A 21,808-nucleotide genomic window follows, 5' to 3' on the forward strand; every position below is an offset into this window, starting at 1 on the left:
TAGATAAACCATTTCTGGATAAGATGGAGTTAAAGCTGACCATCCTTCAGTTTAGAGCAGACATTATTTTACTCTTTTATAGCGATATATATTTCATTGTAAGGGCAAAGGGGAGAAATAATTACAATTATTTAGTGCACTATTTCAACTTAAATCAAGAGAAGTATGACATTTGTAATTTTAAAAAGTCCAAAGTGTTATAAACTGATTTTGATGTGTATCAGTGAGTTATGGGAAGAAAGTATTGGGAATGGTGGAAAGATCTGGTTTATTTTATTATCTTGTCCCTGAAGTATCTTCATTTTCTTGCAGTGTGATCATTAAGCTGGCTATAAGTCCCCTTAGGGTTGAACACAAGCTTTGTAAAGTTTAAATAGCAAACGCTCAGTAAATCTCAGTTAAGAAAACAAAAGCACCTTCTAACTCTTTCCATACAATAGGAGGAAGGGTAATTTTTATATTCCTGCAGAGTTCCTTTTATTAAATTGCATAATTATCTTGAAAGTAAGTTGCTAACAGATGAATGCACACACCAAGAATTCCACAGCATACCTTCAAGAATGGCATATTTGGAAAACAACAACCTTGTATTTTGCGTTTTCTGCAATGCCTACAAGTAATTTTGTTAACATTTTAAAGTTCATTTCATCAGTAGGGGGTTATGATCCCACAACATCAAATTAGCATAAGCACAACCCTATTGCATATAGCTGAGGACAGAAAGGCCTTGTTAGGAATTTATGTCAGCAAGATATGTTTGTTTTGTCCTACAGAGGAAAAAATTTCTCAAAGGTGCACCCCAGTTTGGAGAAAAAATGGGGCGGCCTATGCCACTTTTACCTGAACTCTTAACTTTCAGATATTGACAGAGACAGTTTTAAAAAATGATACTGTTTAGGATATAAATATAACCGTTGTTTTATAAAACAGATTGTATTGCTATTGTGAATGCTGAAAGAATATAATTAAGTCCTGGTACATTGCATACTCCATGAAACTAGATTTACTTATAGGGATATTCTTTATTCTAAGCAATGCCTCAGCTGGTTTTATGGGCTTTGCTGTTGTTGTAGTATGTTTTTGGTTTTGGTTTTGGTTTTGGTTTTGGTTTTGGTTTTGGTTTGGGTTTTTTTGTGGATGATCTTTTCTTGCTATGAATATGCATCTGTCAGCAACACGTGACTGTTGAAAACATCTTTCTTCCACCATTTTCTTCCACCAACAGGCTTCTAGTAGGAAGTGAAAAAAGAAATATTCATTTAAAGAGTCTCCAATTTCTAGATTGAATAATATATCTTTAAAATTAATTAAGATAATATTTTCTAGGCATGAAATCTGGTCTTGGAGGGAGTTGGAACAGCATTCCCAGGTTCTTGCCTGGAGTCTGAAAAGCAAGTATCATGGATAGGATATATCCATTAAACAGCAAGGGGGAATACTTTCTAGACATAGTTGAAAATGTGTTATGTACAATAAAAATACAGCTGTATAGAAATCTTTGTTTCAAGAGGAGATCTCAATTTCCAAAAAAGAATTTTACAGATATTCCTCTAAAATTAATTCCAGTATTTTCACATCAGATGAGTATCAGTTTCAGCTTCTTTGATTGGCTTTTGAATTTTACGAGCATCAATTGTATGAATATATTTGTTTTTCTATATTATGTTGAATATTTCTACAACACAAAGTGTTTTTCTTACTTAAATCATATTGGCCCTTTAATGAAAATATAAAATTTCCCTTCTATGTGGGGAAAAATGCCAGTTCTTCATTTGGCCTTGAAATAAAAACAAATTCCAACACATTAGAAGATGGTGAAAGAATTGAAAAGGTGAAACTTGTCTCGCATCTTTCTTACAGATGATAGACATTAGCAATTTGGAAATATGTTTCCATAAGACACCCTGAAAGCTGGGGATTTCACTGTGCAAAGTGATATGATATGGAAAGGCAGATTATAAAAACTTATCTCTATATTTACGCTTACTCATTTTAGGTGTTTCAATTTAAAGGATAGAAATTGCAATTCATTTTCTACAAATTTAAAACAGAGACTATCAAATATATTTTAATTTCATACACATCAAACTTGTGGAACTAGTGTCCTCTGTATGCCACGTGAATAAGGGAACTTTGCCTTAACTTGTGGAACTAGAAATAAATATTGAAAAATCATAATGAAAAACTCATTTTTCAAATAATCACTAAACATGTAAGTTCAAAGGTTTTTTTTTTTCCTTTGAGGATGGTGGGTTTTTTATGTTTCTTCTTTAAATTTTGTTTGGGGTTCTTTGTGGAGGGCAGGGAATGGAGGTTGAGGCGTTTTCAGGGTTTGTTTGGCTGGTTGGATTTGGATTTGGTTCATTGATTGGGGTTGGGGTTTCTTCCCTTAGACTTTAGGAATAATTTTCTGTGAAAGTGATACCCTTCACAGTCTATTTTCTTGCATCTTAATAATGATCAGTGTTGGAAAGCCCGCACAAAAATAAATTATCACTGGTCTATATTCTTACTTTTTCCAGTACTTTTAAAATCTGTCAGCATCAAACAGAAGCAAACACTGAGGAAATTCCATCCTGTGTCCCTCATTCATACCTGTCCCATCGTAAAAAGTCATATATGCTCTGATTAGGATTATGGCAAGGAACAGCCTGTCCTCCTTCACGGGCCTGGGTAGATGCCCTGAACTTCTCCTCAAACTTCTGTATTTGGGGACACTCTAGATGATACCTACCAAAAGAGGCAGTTAATGGCCAGTTTTAGTGGACAGTGAGAGAAAAAGAACTAAACTGAGAACACTTTGCATTATTCAGCTGAAAATAAAGGGTATGAAAAGTTTTAGGTCTATTTTTCCTGTCTTGGACCTTTTCCATTGATTATTAAAGCACACCCAGTGATAATTCTTTGATACTTTGATTCTCGATTGTAGCCATAATTACATATATTTGCTAATCCAGTACCTTTTTACCTGATTTCTCCAAATAAAAAAATACCTACAGATTAATTCTAGTAATCACAATTTACAATGGCCATTGATGTCCTCTTTAAAGTTGTGTGTATGAAACTTATTTTTCCCACAGATTTATTGTTGCTTATTCAAATAATCAATAAGTTATAAAGACTGGATTTCCATTTTTGGGCTCTTCTGACTTGTATACAAAAAGAATGGACTTCTTTGTAATTTTTTAAATGCAAAAAATGGCTTGCCTTTATGTTGATTCCTTCCTAGAAATTGGTATAGAATAATAATTCACTTAATCTTTCAGGCTGCTAAAACTCCTATTTAATGATGTATTGTACTTGTCACTAAAGTTTTCCTCTCTGAAAATTTTGGAAAATGTTATTAATTTAATCATGAAGTCAATAATAATCAAATTATGTGATGAAAATTAGTGGCCTTTGCAGTTTAAAGCAAAAGTTGGTAAAGGCAAAAGATGAGCCAAGGAAATGAACCAACAGCTTCAAATCCCTATTATTAATTTATTAATATTCTGAATAAAGTTATTAGTTTTATTAAAAGGTAGCTAGCTAAAACTGTTTGTAAAAACAATCTATGATTATATTATACAATATGAGATAAAACACTACTGTCTTTAGTCTTTATTTTGTTAGTGATCCCCTGAATAGATTTTTGGAGTCACCTTTTGTGTACATTAGTTTTTCTACTCTTTAAAGTACTTAACATCAGTGATATTATCTTATTTCTTCAATTCTTTCAATATTTCCAAAATGTTCTTTGATTTAAGAGACGAAAAACCCTAAAATCTCATGCAAGTTTGACTTACAGCAGTGAGAAAGAAGTAGGATTTTTTTTAGTTGAGTTAAATATTTGTGGCCAGTTAAAAGGTACAAAAAGGTATTTTATATTAAAAATGCCAAATAGATGTAAACGTTGCCTGAATATACAGAACTGACCATAAGAAACTAACTTAATGAGATTATTCCCAAAATAAGTTTAATTTCAAGTAAAATCGGAATATCCCTAGACTTATATAATCCTTGAGATATTTGAGTCAGAAGCTATGAAAAAACCTGCAAATTTGTCGTGTTTCAGAATCATCTCAAGCTACAGACAAATAAACAGAAATCAAATTAAGCTAGATGCCTCTTTTGACTTTAATTGTGGCATTACTGGAGAAATGGCTGCAGCAATATTTAGAGCACTTTAGAGAACCCTGATAGTGATACACATTTTAAATATGCAACATTTGTCCCACAGCACCTGGATGCACAGTCTGATTTATGTTGGTAAATTTATGGTAAATCGTTCCTTTACATCAATGAGATTTTTCAATTGATAAGCCTTAATTAAAAAGCATGATGAATGAATTACAAAAGTTTATAGAAGTAGGTCTAAATATATTTGATATCTCAGTTTCAGAACTGTGGTTAGACCTCCAGTATGCCACCTGGGCTCCCATGAATATCATCAGGTTCTGGAGACAGCAAATTTATACTCAGAGACGCAATAAACTTTAATAAATCCTAACTTTCTTCCATTTTTAAAATCAGGATAAAAATCATCTAATGTCTAATAAAAATCTTCTTGCTATTAGTAGCTCTGTGATATGTTGCTTTTTTATGGGTTAATTGAGCTAGGATTTCTGGAAACCATGTTTGGCAAATTAACTTTTAGTATAAGTAAACTCACTTGTTTGTAAAGGTTTGAGGCATTGAGCTACAGTAACATTATGACTGCTTCTAAAAGTCAGTGTCTCTTAGCATATGTTAATGGTAAATTGATTGTGTGTATTTATGCAAAACAGATTTCTCAATCCTTATATAGTTTGAGAATTTTTACTAAAATACATAAAGTTCTTATTAGTCATGAAGGTGAGATTTGGGTGAATGCCTGTTTTTGCTTACAGGAAGAGAGATGAGAGAAGCTAATCTGCTGAAATAGTCATGTGTAATCTAGCAAAGAGACCAAAAATGTGTCTTGTGCAGTGGGATGTAAGATGATTAATTTATACATCTTCAGGTATAAATAATGTGGCTGATGGGTTTGCAAGATTTTTGCTTATAGGCTTAGACGTAACAAAATTCTAAGACAGAAATAATTGTTATATCAAATTTACAATTTAAATTATTTAAAAAATTAAAAAGTTACTTTAAAAACTTTGTATCATTTTTCAGTTTTGAAAAGAGTTATAGAAAAATAGAATGATCATGATAAATAAATTCAGAGAGTATTTTTAATTGAGATACTTAAAATGGTATCACTAAACTAGCCACTATTAATAAAGAATGCCCATGACAAATAATTCCTTTATAGTGGTCAATATATTTTATATATATAAATCTGTGCTGTCCTTGGTCTTGAGAGAACCAGCAAAATGCTGAGGCCTTCAGTTTTTATAAACTTGTCAGGAGTATAAAACAGTACTTCCAATTCTTTTGCAATAACTGGGAGTACCACTAGTATTCTTCACGGAGAAAAGCCTGCTAATTAAGGAATAATCTGGAAGAACACTTACTCTTGAATATGATGCTGAGGAAGACCTATTTCACTGAAGTAGCATGCCATGTCCTGGATCAAAGTTTCAAGTACAGTTTTGCATTTTAATGTTTATGTATGTATTCCTCTAAGCTAACAAGTAAACATTCAAAATGAATAGCTTTATTTATCTTCTAGCAAATCTATGACGGTCTTAGAAATATTTCTTGCTAAAAAGTGCCATGCTGCACATACTCAGCTGTCATTTCAGTAAACCATGTTGACGCCATGATGGTTACTATTTATTTTTCTTAATTATATTATATTAAAAAATAAAATGTATGCATTTAAATGATGCAGCTTTGAAAATGTTTCATGTTTCAATACAGTGATAAAATACGCAAATACCACCAGCATAATCATCATCAACATAATGGATTACAGTGGGTCATAGAATGATAGAGTGGTTTAAATTAGCAGGAGCCTTAAATACCATCTATTCCAAACCCTTCCCATGGACAAGTTCACCACTAAACCAGGTTGCTCATCCAGCCTGGTGTTGAATACTTCCAGGGATGGGGCTTCCACAACTTCTCTAGGAAACATGTTCCAGAGCCTTACCACCCTCACAGTAAAGAATTTCTTCCATATACCTGATCTAAATCTACCCTCTCACAGTTTAAAACCGCTTTTCCTCAACCTGTTACTTCAGGTACTTTAAAATGCTTTCTTCCGTATTTCTTATAAGCCCCCTTTATGTACTGTAAGGCTTCAGTAAGCTCTGCCTTCTCTTCTCCAGCCTGGACAACATCAGCTGTCTCAGCCCTTCTTCATAAGAGAGATATTTCAGCCCTTTGGTTGCCTTTGAGGCCTGGCTCTGGACTCACTCAACAGAACTATGTCTTTCCTGTGCTAAGAACCCCAGATGCAGTACTCAAAGTGAAGTCTCACAAAAACAGGCACAGGGGCAGAATCACCTCACCTGACCTGCTGGCCATGCTCCTTTTGATGCAGCACAGGACACAGCTGGTTTCCAAGGAACATGCCTATGTTCCTCATGGGATACATGCCCCAGGTTCCACTGCCTGTAAATTACCTTCTTACACTTTATTTTGGCCAGGAGGTCCTTACTTACACCTGCTGGTCTTAGAAAAAGTGCTCATACAAACAAGTCCTTAAAGAACTGCCAACTCTGTTCTGATCCCTTATCCGCAAGTTTTCCAGGAGTCTCATCCACTAATTCTTTAAGTACCTGAAAGTTTATTGCTAAAATTCAAGGTCTCAACTTTAATCATTGCCTGGCCTATATCGTGTGAGATCACAAATTCCACAAGGTCATGAGAATGGCAGCCCAGGCGAGCACCAATCCTGACACATCTAATTATTTCACCTGTGTTGGTAAGCAACAGATCCAGTAATGTTTCTCCTCTGGTCAGGTTTTTTGTCTCTTGTCATTATCCCAGACAGAGTCCAGGAGACTCCAAGGCTACTTACAGAAATATTTCTCTGTTATTCAAGAAAGAATTAGGGTGAATGAATTCCCCCAGCAGTATCAGAGCTTTTAAGCACAGTGGTACCAACTCCTCCTATTTGTAATCCACACTACATGTACTGGTACAGACTCCAGTTGTTCTATCAACTGTGTCACAGTTTTAGAGGAACAAATCATAATTCCTTTGAGATATTTCATGGTTGTTTCTCTGCTGGCTCCCAATATGTCAGCAGCTCCTGGATTTTCTGTTGCACCAAGTTCCATTTCTTTCCCCATTAAAACTATGTTAAAGTTCTCCTTATAAGTCTGTCCAGTTTGGTATCAAGACCCTTTGCTCCACTTTATCATATGGATTCCACCAGCTCCCAACAAATCTGACTTCTCAAAGGTCAATCCATGATCATCAAAGTCAAAACCATTGAGTAGGGCACCAGCAATGCAGCCAAGCCTTCACTAGTTTAATTATTCTCCTTCTTCCTGAACCTTCTTCCTCTGGTTTTGAAGATAAGAGAATACCTGTGCTCAAGCCATAAGGAGTTATCACTCAGTGTGGGACAGTGCACAATATCATCCATAAATCTGCTGCAGATATTCTCTAATATTGTGTTTCCTGTTGAGATCCCCTTGTTGTTTGATGCAAGTAACCCTTGATGGCTTTAATGTATTTATTGTATTCTAATGAAATGTTCCTTGTAGAATACAATGTAGCTCTTCCCTCATTACTAAGAATTAGGAAAAGACCTTTTGTAAGTAAAGTACTAATAACAATTGTTTATTAAAAAAACTTTCATGATTACTCACTTATTACACAGATTCAAAGCAGGTTCATGAAGTCTGTAACAGACTCCAGCTGACTACTGCAAATCTGGAATATGAGTTGCAATAATTTTTATTTATCTAGCAAGTTGGTCATGAGAGTTAGTCCTGTGCAATGTCATATTTCTTTTAGTGCTCTCCCAGTATTTACTTTTATCATGTGCTTTCTGGAAACGAATGGTCCTTGAAGGTTTTAGAACTGAACATGTCTATATGATGCTGGAACAAAGAAGCTCTAGGCTGAGACCCTAGAGACCTGATTTACCCATCTCTTTCAACTGGCTAAGAGAAAGCTGTTGACAAGAAATAATATTTCAGTGAGGAAGAATTCGCAAAACTGTCTATGAAATATGTTTTCTATTTTTTGGCAAGATATGATGCCTCATCTCCTGGATGAGAGCATACATTTTTTTACCAGGTTAGACACTCAAGATTTTTTTTGTGTATAAGTTGAATTTTAATAGCTCCCACAGGGAGACATTGAGGAAATTGTCACACCATGTTTGATCACTATCTCCATCTAGGTTTGACACTATGAGAGGAAGGAGACATACCTGCTGCTTTAAAGAAAGATAAATCCTTCCCATTCTATTCCACATGATCATGTGTGATTATGATCAGACCTGTTTGCATAGGAGCTATTCTCTATGGCAACAAGGAAAATTTATGCTTTAAACTGTGAGGTTAGATTTTGTTTTATCAGGGGTATATCTTGCTAAGGCAGAAGGTAATAGTCATAAAACTGCTAATTCTGTTAAAATCAGTCCTTTTCTTTTCCTTTAATGTCCACTTATGGTTGTGAATCTTAGAATTTAACAGCAGACTGCATAGGGGAATACATACATATCTAGGTCAAAAAAGAGAAGTAATTTTTTATTAATGAAAACAAAAGAAAAAAGAGCAGTTTATTTTGCTTTATTCTTCTTTCAAGTTCTCTAGGTTTAAATTTCAGGAAAGGAGTGTTCCTTTTTGTTTTTCTGTAATACAAGAGATTTATACAATCTCATAAAATTTGTGCTGCAAGGCATAACAGCCCTAACAATTCAGAGTGAAAGGAAGGTCACAAAATGAGTCTTTAATTTTTTTCCACTTAGACGGAATCAAAATAATTAGACTTCAAAAGACGGAGGAACATATTAAAAAGAGCAGATATTACTGATCATGCTTCAGATGCAGCTGGGAATGAAGATATATTTCACAGATTTCACAGAACATTCTTATTTGGAAAGGACCCATAAAGATCATCAAGTCCAAGTCTTAAGTGAAGAGCCCATATAGTTCTCATTAAAAAAAAAAAAAAAAAAAAAAAACCAAAACCCAACAACAACAATAACAAAAAACCACCAATCCCCACCTCCCCCCCCCCCCCCGTGTTAAAAGAGCAGGAAGATCAATCTCTTCAAGTTAAGCTCTAAAGTTGATTTTAGGAGTCCAGCAGGATGAGAGCTTTTCATTTTCAGTATTTTCAGTCCTCAAAGTGACATAACTTACTTAAGTATAATTATTAATTGTAACTTTGAAAATTAAAAAATGTACCCAACTTAGTCATCAAAACTGGGGAAAAGATACAGATCTCTCTACAGAGCTCTGCATAGTAGCGAAAAAGCTCTGAGACCATCTGTCTTACAGAATTGTCAAAAGGGAAGAGAGCAACTTCTATGCAAAGCATAAGCAAAGGCTGACTTTATCAAGGAGTTTGCTCTAAACAATGTGAAACATTGTGCCCCAGTTGCCTTAATTATGCTGCTACATCTGAACACTAACTTCCCTGCATGTTGCAGGGCTCCTGTGGTGTTCTTCTGTAACTCCTTTCCTTAGAAGTTTAGTAGCTCTAAAAGATCCTGGCATTATCTGCGCTATGCCGCTAATGGGTGCCCTGGCTCCCACTGGCTCCAGTGACAGGTTGGGTAACTGGAGTTACAGCCTCAGTGCAGCTGATGTCTGCAACTGCAGCTTTGATGAGGTGAGCCTGACTGCCCTGCACTATCAAGAGTCACTCAACACCCTTGGTACACCAGTGAGGTGAAAGATTTAACACAGGGGTTAGTCTGTAGGGTGCCATAACTCTCCGAAGGTGGAGTTTTCTTTCAGGAGATATTTTATCTGTGTGGAGCTGTGTGCTTGTCTAAATCCCTTTTTCTCTCTCGTTTTCATGTGCTGCAATTATTCAGAATAATAATTGAATTGAATAAAAAGAATTCAATAAAGAAGTAAGAGAGCAAAGAGGATACATATCATATGGGTAGGACAGAGAAATCATACTGTAGACAATCGAAGCATCACTGAGCTTTGAAGGTACATTTATTTGCCTGCTAGACATAAGATACAACATCTGAGAGAACTCAAGAACAAAGAAATTCTTGTTTCTTCAGCTTCTGCTAACATGTTTTAGAATTTCAAACCAAGATTTTGTTGTTGTTGTTGCTGTTTGATTTTTTAACAAAGTTAGACCAAGTAATTTCAGAGTTTTACCAGAGAGTGACATAATTGTTCCATTGGGATTAGAGGAATTTTAATAACTGCTTAGCAGCAGCCACCTAATGGCTTAAGGTCAAGCTGTCTTCAACCACCTCTATATAATCCTTTATTTTGAAGGTGTTTCTGTTGAGTGCCAAAAATTGAATATCTGGCATGAGGTATAAGAGAGATTTGGGAGAAGTGAAATTCTGCACCAGACTCCAGGCAGACTGCCCTCCAGGCTCTAGGGAACTGTGGAAGGGCTTGGCACTTTTCTCTCAATCTGCACACATCACCAGAAATGGAAAAAAAAAAAAAAAAAGAAAAAATAAGAAACTGACAGACTTCGCTCCTTTGGCAAGGTCCAACTGTCTGCATACCCCTTTTTTTTTAAATGTCACTGAAAAACAGATGATTACAAAATATGAAACAGCCAGGGAATCTGATTTTTTTTTCACTCTTCTCATGTCTTTTGAGAGGGTTTTCTCTATTACCTATAATTGCCACAAAAAATGTCATGTAAATGCTACCTACCTGCAAAAAAAAAAAAAAAAGAAGAAATTGTCCACTGAAAAGTATAGTAAACTGAAAGGATCACCTATTTTATGTGTTAGCAGACAAAGCAACAGTTCTCTGTGCTGTAAATTTGTTGTCTGATGAACATAACTTAGAAGGTTCAAAAATCTGACAGGCTAAGATTATACAAGCTGCATTAAAGCAATTGGAATATACAACGGTTTTTAGCAGTTGAGCTTCCTGACAAATGGTCTTATAACAAGAACTGGTCATCTTATCTCCTTTTCTGTCAAGTATTCACCTTCAGCGAAAGCTTTGCATGCATTTTAATTTGTCTTAAATTTATTCATAACTAGATTAGCAGTTTCTAGCAATCATTTGTTTTGCTTTTCTGCTTTCAGCCATCTCTTCTTTTTATACCACCTGCTGTATTTGCCTTCTGTTCAGAGTATGCTTTTGACAGTTACTAATAATGCAGATTAAATTTACTTACTATGACAGGCAAAACACTGCGTAAAACAAAAACAATAGAATCCCATATACTTTTTCTCAGTTTAAGTAGTAGGCTAAATCAAAATTTTAAGAGCATTGGTTAATTAATAAAGCAAGTATGTCATAAGACTTTAATTTTGGCAGTGTGGAAAGCTGGCTATAGTGATATAATATTGCAAGGTTTTAACAGACAGATATATATATATATATATATATATATCTCAAGAACAAGATATAGCTACAGGTCAATTATGATTTTTTTTGGAGCTCATTAGCATTTGTTACTAATTAGTGTAAAACTATTTTTGTGTAATGAAAGTTAGTTGATTTCAGATGTTCTATTAGCCTATGTTTTACTATTTATTTCTCATCTCTAAAATATCTGTCATTCTTTCTCATTCATGATTTTTAAAAAAGCTAGAAGAAAACTATTTACTGCCTTTTAGATATGGTGATCCAGCCCAGACAGAATCTGTGCTTATTATGCATCTAAGATGTGTGGTTAGATGATGGCAGAAGCAGTGAGTGTATTAAATTAGTGCCCTTTGCACCAGTGGATCATTGACCTACAGTATCCTCCACATGGCAGCCAGGCAAAACTCCTCGATTGTAGCAGTCTATGCCTTTTCTGTGTATTTAACTTGGAAGATGCATGAATTACAGTGATCACAAAAAAGGTATAGTGCCTCATGCTTCATTATAAATAGGATTGTTCCATAATTGGCATGCTAATGGAAAAAGATTGGGTTGTTGGGTTTTTTTGTTTAAATCTAGGTCAAGATAGAATAAGCATGTTAGATAGACATAATTTAGCCTCCAGATGTAAATATGAGGACCCCTTTTAAATAGAAATAGGAATCATTTAGAAAATTAGAGAAGAAAAGATGACCTTCAAAAAGAGGTATTTCTGTAGAGACATAAAAGGTATCGTATAGAATATGTACATAATAGTGATTCATAGGTAGTCAACTATGCAGAATTCCAAATTAGCTGGAAATTCACTGACTGATGTATTTTTAAAGAAAGAAAAAAAATGTGAATATAAAATTGAAGCTTTCTAAAAATGTTATTTTTCTTTCCAGCTGGAACCTCTTCCAAAGACTTTCATTAGACCTACAGACTGCAGTGCATAATGTTCTGTTGTAACAAGGGGAAGAGGATTTTTTTCATGGTGTCTACATTAGACACCTAATTTGAGAGACAGTTAATTGCCTAGGTTCATTATATATACAAAGAATAAAAGCAAGCATCTCCAAAGGGCACTTCAGAGCATCTCAGTTAGGAGGGATCTACCTCCACTTATTGTGCAGAGAACTGAGACTTTAGTTTTATGGATCAGTTTTCTTAACCTATGCAGGGACTATGAATCTTACATTGAGTAAGCAGAGTTTTTAAGGAGGTAGATTTCCAGGAATTGGTTATTTGTCACCTGCTGTGAAGAAATATCCAGGTTTTTCTCCAGCTTTTATGTACAGAGACCTCAGCCAACACCAAGTATCTCATTTAATGTGTATTGGTGAAGGAACAATAAAATCACCCAGACTTGAATAGTAGCAAGATGGGGTTTTTCTGTTTTTAACTGAGGACAATATTGCAAATGCATGGAGGCACAGTCAGTAGAGAACATGGAATTCCAGCCAGGAGAAGGAAGCTGCAGTAAGAGGGACTATAGCAGAGTCTAGGGTGAAGGAAGCAGAACCGCAATGACTGTGTTTTGGTTACTGCCATAGAGCTTTCAGAGATTGTGATGAAGAAATCCTAGGAGCATCTGCTGCAATAGGTTAGAGTATGTGAGTGGGTTTGGAATCTCAGAAGCTGGTACAAAACAGACAAGAAAAAAAAAAAAAACGAGTGCTGGGAAAGAGCATTCACAACAGACCTCAGCAGCAGCAGCCTCCACCCACCATTAATACAACTGGTATGATGTAGCAGCGGGTGTTACAAAGTTACAAAATTCTGACCTAAAAGAAATGGCAAAATTATGATGGCTGCATTGGTGGTAATACAGTAAAACTCAGGAACTGTGTTCTGATATATAATTCTAGATTAGAAATTCACAGTTATGTACCTTTTAAGGTACTGTGATTATCTGAAGTAGCTACATGTACTCATTCTGAAGCATTTACAATAGGAAGATAGAAAAGGAAACCATCAGCAATAAATTAATGCATATGAGAAAATAAAATATTTCAGGGAATACTGAACTTCATATATATATTAAAAAAAGGTATCAGGAATGATAAAAGAAATGCTGAATCTGGCATATTTAGTGATAACATATCTCAAAAATATCAGAAATGCTTTCTGATAACATAGGTGGGAGTGACAGAGATGCAGAGTAGAAATTGGGAAATAAAAGCACAAAGGAGAAAAACAAATGCACCTCCTGAAGCAAACAGATCTGTGAATCTAGGCCTAAGCAATCAAGAAAGCATAGATGACTGTATGTTTAGATAATTAAAAACTCATTTATACTTGATACCAGGTGACAAAACTTTCTATCACAGTACCTTGTTCTATATGGACAGTTTATTCTAGTGCATAGCACCTTGCTGTGGCACCAATGCAGGTAAAAGATTGCAAGGAAACTGAGAGTCCCTCATGTCAAATGAGCTAATGCAAACACATATGAACATCAGAACATATTCTCATAATTGTACTCTATATGCATTCAAAAGAATTTCTGCCTTCTCAAATCATAAGATGATTAGCAGTTGAGAGGTGACACTAAGGCAGAACTGTGCCTTAAGACTTGACCATCTACACTGAAAATCACAACAGAAATTGGGCACAGGACAAAACTGGGAGTCCAAGATTTCTGAATTTAGCACTTGAGATATTCTGCAAGTTCATATGCATCATGAAGATATACATTAAGAAATCAATCACATCAAAGTGCATTACCTCCACTGTCACTGATTTTTGTTCACTTGTAAAACTACACAAGTCACTTTATCTAGCTTTTGTCACTGCTACTGGGTATAGAGCTTTCCTAAAATTTATTGCTCCATTGCAAACCCTTTTTGTGTCTGTGATTTTATATCTAACTTACTTACTGACTCGGACATTTCAGAGACTCATTTTCTCCTAACTAGTCTGAGTATTACCAGCAGTTTCTGTGATAATGATTTGGTACAATGTGACATTTCCAAAGAATTCTATTTAACATGCAATAGATGAGGACCTGTTCCCCATGGCTTCATGTTTTGTCACCCAACGTCTTCAAATCTTTAAAAAATTTGCAGTTGAAAAGCAGTATTATAAAACTCATTGTTTTAATTTAGAACTGATTCATGGCCGGGGAATTAAATACAGTCTTTAAAACACCATGACATCAGTTTGGACTTTTGGATCTCTGAAGATGGAGAAAAAAAGATGACAATTAGACAAAGAATAGACAAGATAGAGATGTTAGTAGAGCATTATAATTATTAATATTTTTGAAAGGAAGTCCAAACATGAAAGAAATCACAGAAGAAATGTGCAAAACAGCTAGCTTTTATCTTTTATTTGCTATGAGAAACAGCCCCCAGAAAGAACTTGGAAAGATTCAGGCACAATAATAGTATGCTATTAATAAAAAATACAACAGCAAGATGAAGGAAAAATCAAGGGACAAAGAAAGGTACATGAAAAAAGAAGAAACAAAGGAGACAGAGAATGAAGCAAAGAAAAGGAATTCATTGTGAAATTTCATTCCCATCCTTTTATTTTCCCCCATCCATCTTCCTTTGTTCTTTCTCTGTGATATTTTGAGATATGAAGATTGAGTTCCTCCTTCTGAACATTGACTAGCATGCTGTGATTGACATGTCATCTGACAAATGTTTTGCAAAAATTGAGCTATATATCATGTATAAATTGTTCTGCAGTTCACTTCATAAAATTGCTATGTTGCAGTTAAAAATCTTCTAGAAGTTACTTGCGATGGTAACACCAGTCCACAGATAAGAACTGAAATAAGAACAGGTTTTATTTCAGACTGGGTGATTCATCTTTCATAATTCTATGAACAAATCATTTGCACTTGGGTTGTAATAGACTCTGGTGTCATTTTTATTTTCCTTAATACCTTTCTTAGTCCCAGGGAAACATATTAGATCACATCAATTCCAAACAGAACGAGTTTTATCTCCAGTATTAACTGCACTGAATTCACAGTAGTGTTCCATTGTTAAAAAACAACCAACCAATAATGAAAATAAAAAAACAAGATGGCAAAGCCCCCACTTAATAACACTGGAGTTAAGAATTTAGCCTTTAAAAACACATATCAGATTCATCATCCTCAGGGAACCAACCTTCTTAGATACTTCTGTTTTATTATTAAGTCATGGACTCATAGAATCATAGAATTGTTTAGGTTGGAAAAGACCCCTAAGATTGTTGAGTACCTCCATTAATGCAGCACTGCCAAGTCTACCACTAAAGATGTGGCACTTGTGTCCCCAAGGGCCTACACATCTACACATCTTTTAAATACCTCCAGGGATGTTGATCCAACCACTGTCCTGAGCATCTGTTCCAGTGCTTGACAACACTTTCCGGGAAGAAATATTTTTTTAATATCTGACCTAAATCTCCCATTTCAACTTGAGGCATTTCTTTTCATCATATTTTACCTGGCAAGAGAGACAAGAAAAGCCTGGTTTGCATTACATTGACCTGATCAAGATCAAAAATACAGAAATTCACATTTTTCCTCACCACAGTCTCAATTTCCCTGTTCAAGTTTAGCACCAATATTTACACTAACCATTTTCAAATAGATAAAAGAAAGGAAGTATGAAGCTGGAACTACAATTTGTTCAGAATTTCCCCATAAATAAAAAGACACTGAAAATCTTTCAATTTTAATTGATGTATAGATTGTAAAAAGATGCTCTAAAGCTGCTCAGACATCCTGTGGTCTCTGAAATGCTTGGAAAAAAAACTTTAGCTCAAGATAGGAAAGATCAGTGACACTGACACAATGAGTTTGAAGTCATATGAGACTGTGGCCTAAAACTCTAACCCTACCTGAATTAGACTATCAGAACAGAGGATTTTTTTAAAAATTTTTATTTTCTCAAGTATCTTAATAATTTTTTTGCCTCCTGAAATCATGCATTTTGGAAAGCATGTGTAATAACACAAGTAAAGTCTCTTGCTTGTGCTGGTATATGAAACTTGGTTTTAAAAAAGCAAAAATAAAATCTGAAATATAGAAGAAATTTTAGCTAGCTTATGTAACTAACTTTATACTCAAAATAAACTAGGGTCACATAATGCTTATTTTGCTTTCTTCTCTAGGTTAAAATACTATGTATTCCTTTCTGACAATAAAAATTTAAACATCTTGAAAAATTATATTCTTTGAAAAAAAGTTTTACTAATCTTTCTCTTTTTCTCTTTCTTTGTTTTTGAGTACAGAATTCCTTTTCAGAAAGTGCCCAACAGGGATTGTAGACAAAACTCATAAGAAGTCTAACTGCCTGAGTGCCATCAGGATAAACAGAATCAAAAGATGTCATTATTCCCTAATTATAGTTGTATGTATACAGGCATCAGATGTCTTATGTCTTACCCTCCATTAAATGGAATTGTGTGGCACATGAAAATTTTTAGCATCCAGCAAATCTTTGAACTGCAGTAACATGGTTGCAAATACTATAGGAATATAGACAGACACTAGCAATAATTTTAAAGTATTCTAGTTGTTTCCCATTATACTTGAGATTTTCGTTAAAAACTTTCTAACAGATAATTAATGTATATTAGCTGTGGGTTGGGAAGTTTTGACTGATTTTTTGATGTATTCTTTAAATGTGCTTATACTTGTGTCTGTACAACAATTTATAATTCTTGAAATATTATTAGCCTGATACCAAGATTAAACTTTGGAAGATTCTAAATATCCCTGAAAATTGCCACCTAAATTCATAAAATCATAGAATATGCTGAATTGGAAGGGACCCATCAAGATCATCAAGTTCAAATTCTGCCCCTGCCCAGGACACGCCAAGAACCACAACGTGTGCCTGAGAGTGGTGCCCAAAGACTTCTTGAACTCTGACAGGTTTAGTGCTCTGAAGTCAGATGTGAACTTTGCAACCACTTGCATTTTCTGTAAGTTCGAGCCTTGACTTTATATATTAACCCCACCACACTTCGAGTTATTCATAATATGCATTCAGATTTGCTGGTCCCATCGTTTCTTCTCTGGTGTACTCTTGGAAAAGAACAGGTGATTGTATTAAAATGCTGCAATCTAACTCTTGCAGTCTGAGTGCCCCATTGTGGATAACAGTAACAGTTCAGAAGGGGGTTCTTTTTGCTCTTCAGAATCCCATTGATTAGGCTGAAATTGCTAGTGCATAATTTAGTTCTGGTGAATGGTGAACAGAGTATCTTTTGAAAATGAAAGAGAAAAACACTGATTTTCAGAGAAGTGTATTAAGGATTTAAGCATCCATACCTGGATTCTGATTTTGAAGTACGTTGATTGTTTTCTTCTTTTGTTGAGCATACTCAGCTTCTAGTAAAATTCAGCTGAGTCTGCAGGTTGTAGCAGATAAAGGTAATTTTTGACAAGTTTTTCCTTGAGGAGATCTGGCAAATATAAATAGTATAAGGTCATAAACAAATTGATATTTCTTTTGATTCCATAGCTCTCTAAAATGAATAATGCTGAAAAATATTTACAGATTGTCAATATTAAATAAAAATGTGATTTATTATGAGCTTCCCACAAAGAATGCTTTATTTTGTTTTCAAAAGAAAAAAAAATCAAATTAAGTATAGGCCCTAAAAGTTTTAATTAAATTTTGCACAGAATTACGTTCCTATAAAAATGTGTGCTCTATTTCAGAGAGCCTTTCTGTGACAGAGATAGCATACAAAACCACTGCAAAACTCTGAACTCCATCCATATTTCTAGATATTTTCTGAAACTACAGCAGTTAAGTATTTTACACAGGAAAGAGACAGTGAAAAGGGATGTTATTTCTCTAGAGTTCTCTGAGAAATATCTCTGAAGCTGTGGTTCAACAAGAACACAGAAAGAGGACATAAAACCTGTACCTTAAAATTTTAATAAATGTTTTAGTCATTTGGTACTGATGATGGATTGACCTTGATTTCCTGTTCAAATTTGTATGACACCACTCCAGAGTTATAAAGGGGAACAGCCTTTTGTTCCGGGGACCAAAATTCACTCACTGTGCTGCTGCTCTTAAAGAGCTGTCAGCTGCAATTGGCAAAGGAGAAAACAAATAATGAGTCCTTGAACTGGGTATGATTCACTGTTATGGGAGACTTGAAATACTACGGAGTATATATCCCATGAGTAAAGCCTTAAACAGGGCTTCACAATGTTGTCTGTATTCCTAAAAGTCAGTACAGTTTTGAAGTTTTCCAATACAAAACAACTATTCTTTACAAAGAGCGGCTTTGCAAACATCTCATTGCACCTGTATCAATGAGATATGAGACAGCAGTCACAGAGTCATAGAATGGCTTGGGTTGGGAGGAACCTTTAAAGACCACCTAGATCCAGCCCCTCTGCCATGGGCAGGGACCTATTTCACTAGACCCCATAACTAGGTGAACTACATCACGATGACGGGATGTGATGGGTGATCAGAGGGCAAGTGGCATGATGGCTTCACAATTCCCACATCTGGTGATGCTGAATCTCAGAGAATAAATATGTCTGCATTCCCACAAAGTTGAAATCTAAACCCCAGGTACTGAGATTCACATTATGGTGCGTGCTCCTATGTACAATGTTGCCTCATGAGGCCCTTGACCGCTCTATGCAACTCTTCAATTTACATTGTTGTTCAGAAATATGAGAAATAAATACAACACCTGCAATTCTACATAGACATGAAGGCCACCTGAAAAGCTTTTTAATTGAAGAAGAATAATAAGACAACCCTTGGAAGAAGTAGTCTTATTTAAATGTTTGTATGGGAAGGTGGCAGGCACTCCTTCATATAAAATTAATGACTTCTTAAAGGACAGTTTTGATTCTTCACAAAGAATCTTCTGAATAAAAAAATTAATAAAAGAACCAAAATAATGGGAAAAAAACCCCAGATCATCTATCGTTATTTTTATAGTTAGAGCAAGGTGTAATCTTTGTGATTTGCATCACAAAAAAAATTCTGACAATTGTCTTATTTGTCTTTTTTTGAAAAGAGAAAAACTATTAGACTAGAAGATTTAGAGCAGAGGTCTTAAAAATGCATCTAGAAGCTTATGTAGCAAAAAAGCCAAGAACATCTTTTAAAGTTATTAAAAACTTCATTTGAATAGCTAGAAGCTTCTTTCCAAGCTTGTTTAAAGACATTCAGAATTTGTGCTTTTGTTCCCACCAAGCCTTGAAGGCTTAGAATTTAATTTAAAATACTAAAGTTTTATTTTCTCCAGCTCATAGGCTCCTTAAAGCCTAAGTAATTCATAGGACAATCAAATCCCCTTATATATGATGTGACATAATTACTTTTAAGAAAATTTAAAATTATGCCATGAACTGTACTAAGTCTTCTGGCCTTCATCGACTCTTACAGTAATTATCTGTCCCAGAAAAAGTCTTTTGGAGACACGACTTGGTTATAAATCACTAAAAGCATTCTTGTCATACTTTTTAACTAGCTGATTTGCAGCACTTATTAGAAGATAACTTTTCTTTTGGCTCCTGTCTGTCTGAAGTAAGTTTGATTAGACAAAGACTTCTTGACACCTAAGAAGAATTGTTTTCAATCACTTTTATGTAAAGCAATCGCACTTTGACATTGCAGTTTAATACATAGTGTCAGTTTGGCCAGAGAAAACAGAAAACTAAAACCAATCCTCAAAACCCCCAAAACTCAGCGTTCAGGCCTTTACTACAGGTTTTATAAAAAACCTGTTTTGATTCTGGATTGCATTGTAGGTTCAAGAGGTTGAAACGTCCTTTGTTAACATGTCAGTGTATAAAAAACTGAGTTTATTAAAAATCTTCCTACTTAATGCGGACATTACCAGCTAACATTAACTTTGCTGTTAAAAAGATGTTTATGTGAAATCCAGAGTAAATGTGACACTAATAAAACCTGCACTGCAATATACTGAATCTTTTAAGTCTGTTGTTTGTAAAGCAAAACTATCATTAGGATACAGCAAGGAAGCGTGCTTCATGCTGAAGATCTTTTGTGATGATACATCAAAGAAACTGCATGATAAATCAGATTCTTAGATGATAGCTGTGGAAATTTTGCCAAAGCCTTGCATTATTTGGTATACCTTGAGTAGGTAATGATGTGATATGAAATTTAAAACTACTCAATAGGTGATGTAATTGGGTCTTTTTTGTTTATCAAATAAAAATTTATTTTATAGTAGGAAATAGCTACTTTTCATTATCATTAATTTGCCCAGCTCACATTTATATAGGAAGAATGTTTTGAGAGGCAATGTTTTCCTAAATTCTGTTGGTTCAATATTTAAGGTACCACCTAGACTGGGTTAAGAAAGCCTTCTGAATATATTACTGGAGACAAGGACATCTGAGATTAATACCACAAATGAAGAGGTTTTCATTACAAAGTTTAGAGCCAGCATTATATGATATATTTCATATTAATAGTAAATCCATGATAATGTAGCAGTCACTAGGGAGAGCTTAAGAAACAATAGCAGTAGGAAATGTAAAGCAAATATAAAGGTTGATATTTTTATTTTTTTTACAACTTTAATATCATTTCTCTGGGACTCTATTTTCCTGATATTTTGTAGGAAGAAAATAGAGGACGCTTAGGAAACTGAGAATGTTTTTCTTATTTTCCTGTGACTACATACAATAGCTGTAGCAATCCCTGATACATGTTCAGAAACACAAAGACCAATTAGAGACTCAAAACTGGTGGTGTGAATTATGGTTGTCTCTCCAGGCAAGAAACAGTGCATTCCTGTTCCTCTTCAAAGATCAGTGGCTCAGCTGAGGCAATGTAGGTTTGTATTATGATACAAGAATCTTTTTCTTAATGACACTGTTTTACCCTTTCTGTATAAATTTCATTGCTGTAGTAGCTCAGGTACATCTATCAAACATGGAATTTATGTCACTCATATGCTTAGGACGTGATTGGAAACAACTGCAAACTCACAAAGGCATTCACCTTCTAGTTGTCACAAATACATTTATGTGCTGCTACATACATTTTAATACTCTGCATTTTTTAGAATAGAAATTGGAATTTGGACTCTAACTGAATGACTGAGTTACTATTTTCAAATTTATGTTTCTTTCTCCACATCCTCTTCTTGGCCAAATTTCTGTAAACACCTATCCACCAAGAGGCAAAGTTTCAACAGGAAAAGCAGCAGTGCCATCCTCCTGACATATTTTGCCAGCCATATGTTAATATAAATAAATTACTTATATTCTCATGTAAAGGAAAAATCAATCAAGCATCCTCTGGAGGGCTACAGAGCTGTGGAAATAGATATCTCTTATCAATCCAGAATTAATATTCAAATCTCTAGAGAAGCTGAGATACTAGGGAAAGTATTTGCATGTGTACCTGAGGCAATCCATAGCCTTCTCACCCTGTTAAATTACAAGCTGATGC

Source organism: Cinclus cinclus, chromosome 1 (assembly GCF_963662255.1).
Source record: "Cinclus cinclus chromosome 1, bCinCin1.1, whole genome shotgun sequence".
Taxonomy (NCBI): Eukaryota; Metazoa; Chordata; class Aves; order Passeriformes; family Cinclidae; genus Cinclus; species Cinclus cinclus.